Source organism: Lissotriton helveticus, chromosome 1_2 (assembly GCF_964261635.1).
Source record: "Lissotriton helveticus chromosome 1_2, aLisHel1.1, whole genome shotgun sequence".
In the NCBI taxonomy this organism is placed as follows: Eukaryota; Metazoa; Chordata; class Amphibia; order Caudata; family Salamandridae; genus Lissotriton; species Lissotriton helveticus.
Window position 1 is genome coordinate 145,070,826 of NC_136058.1, and position 2,538 is coordinate 145,073,363.

The following is a 2,538-nucleotide window of genomic DNA, read 5'->3' on the forward strand; positions in this document are numbered from 1 at the left end:
TTTGGTTAGATCTGTTCGACCCTCCCTTGTTGCTAGATACTCGGTTTGACCTGGTCCAGTGCGGCTGGGCCGAGGGGTTTGAAGACTCGTGCACCCCCTCCCGGTTACCCCGGGTGGGACCGGCGGCAGTGGTGCTGCTGCCTGCTCCCTTTGCTCCAGGAGCCCCTGGGTGGGTGGTGGGGGATTCCCGGGCCGAGCGCCTGGTATCGATTTTTTTTTCTCCCAATGGTGCAATCTGACTCCCAGAGGGGAAGCCTTAAACAGGGCGCCCGGGCCATCTCACTGCGCGAGCGGTGGACGGACGGTATCGCCTTGATGCCTCTCCTGCACCGGCAGGTGAGCGAACATTTGAAAAAAGTTGCCTGTGACTCTTGGCGGTGGATCACTCTGCTCGCACGTCAATGAAGAACGCAGCTAGCTGCGAGAAGTAGTGTGAATTGCAGGACACATTGATCATCGACACTTCGAACGCACCTTGCGGCCCCGGGTTCCTCCCGGGGCTACGCCTATCTGAGGGTCGCTCGATCGTCAATCGCCCTGAGGCTTCCCCGGGACGTGGCTTGGGCCGTCGGAGGGTTAGCTCCGCTTCCCTTCATCCCCCCACAAGGACAGACACCCCAATCACCCGTGGCAGGGTCCCTCCTGTTGCGGAGGTACTTCACCAGCGTGCCAAGCCCCGCTTCAGAAAAGTCAGAAAACTTACCACAGGGATAACTGGCTTGTGGCGGCCATGCGTTCATGGCGAAGTCGCTTTACCATCTGTGGGATTATGACTGAACGCCTCAAAGTCAGAATCCCCCCTAAACCGTAATGATACCGCAGTGCCGTGGAGCCTCGGTTGGCCTGGGATAGCTGGCCTCGCTCAGGGCGGTGCATAGAGCCGTTCACTTACCGGAGCGCGGACTGAAGGGGACTGCCTCCATCGCTCTTAGTGCACCGCATGTTCGTGGGGCACCCGGTGCTAAATCATTCATAGACAATCTGATTCTGGGTCAGGGTTTTATAAGTAGCAGTTAAGCTACCTTGCTGCGATCTATTGAAAGTCATCCTCCGAGCTAATCTTTTGTCTATCCATCTGTGCGCGCCCGCAGACGCCCTCCTCCGCCACACCCGGGGGTGGGTCCCTCTGCTGCCAGGCTGGCGTGAGGGACGCGGAGGGGGTAATGCGGACCTGCAGGAGGCAGCCTCCACCACGTGCCCTCCGGCACTGGGGCCTCCCCCTCCTCTCCCCGCCACACCAGGGTACGGGGATGGGGACCACCATCCCTTGCGGGTCAGCAGAGTGACCAGATGGCCTGGGCCGGCCGGGCCCCCCCTTTCCAACCGCTCACGCGCAAGTCGGGAGGGTAGGCGAGCACCCCCGGGGAAGGAGCCTCCCGAGAAGCAGCCTTGGAGTTCCTAGCCACTCTCGCATCGTCGGACTGCAAGGGTGACTGGCTGTCCCAGGCCATCTGGTCACCTGGCTGTGTGACTAGATGGCCCTGCGGGCCGGGCGACCAAATGGCCCTGCGGGCCGGGCGACCAAATGGCCCTGCGTGCCGGGCGACCAGAGGGCCCTGCGTGCCGGGCGACCAGAGGGCCCTGCGTGCCGGGCGACCAGAGGGCCCTGCGTGCCGGGCGACCAGAGGGCCCTGCGTGCCGGGCGACCAGATGGCTCTGCGTGCCGGGCGACCAGATGGTCAGCCTGCCGGACTGCCTCCAACTTTTGTCCTTCCCCAGGGTTCTGAAACTACGTGGGGCCTTAATAGTCAAGGAAAATGGGCTCCCTGGGCAGGCCGGCGGGGAGGGGACGTGGCCTGGGCTTAACCTTCCTTGGTTCCTGCCCCCGTGCTCCGGAAAGGTGGAAGGCACACCTGATCGAGTCGGCACCCTGACGCCCAAGGGTCTGGGTGTGGGGAGTGACAGTCAGTAGCCAGGGCAGGCCGGCTGCAGAGTGGAGAGGACTGCCTAGCTCCCCACTGTCTCTGGGGCAAGGAGCGGCAGGAGGCCAGCCTGCGTGAAAGGGGGGCCGAGCTAGAGCCCCTGGAGAGCTTGGAGAAGCCCTGAGCAGGGGACGTCTGGGATTGGTATGGGGTGGCAGCGACTTGCGGATGTTCCATTGCCGCCCAAGGGGGGCCACCGGGGCCTGGGGAGGCTCTCCCCAGCCTGGCTGGGTTTGTTAGCAGGCACCGAGCCCTGGGCTTGAGCTTGGTCCTGCGGGCCTTGGGGTGCAGGAGCCCATGGTCCTGCGAGCCAGCCGAGGGTCCTGGTGCTGGGGATCCATCTGGGCCTGCGGAGGCTCTCACGGCCTGACTAGGGTTAGGAAGCTGGGACCAGGCCAGGGGCTTGAGCTCTATCCGGCAGGCCCTGGGGTGCGACAGCCCCCATCCTGCAAGCCAGATAAGGGTCCGGGCGCTGGGGATGGGGGGGGCCCGGGGAGGCTATCCCCGGCCTGGCTAGGTTTCAGAAACTGGGACCAAGCCCAGGGCTTGAGCTCCGTCCAGCTGGCCCCGGGGTGCGGGAGCCTCCCCATCCGGCAAGCCAGCCAAGGGTCCGGCG

The 2,538-nt window shown here is 64.4% G+C and overlaps 1 non-coding gene across 1 annotated transcript; it reads left to right on the forward strand.

Moving 5' to 3' along the window:
• Window positions 1–366: 366 nt before the first annotated feature.
• LOC144808067 (5.8S ribosomal RNA) lies at window positions 367–520 on the forward strand. The gene has a single exon (XR_013606610.1). It is a non-coding gene; the product is annotated as a 5.8S ribosomal RNA (ribosomal RNA).
• The last annotated feature ends 2,018 nt before the right edge of the window (window positions 521–2,538 follow it).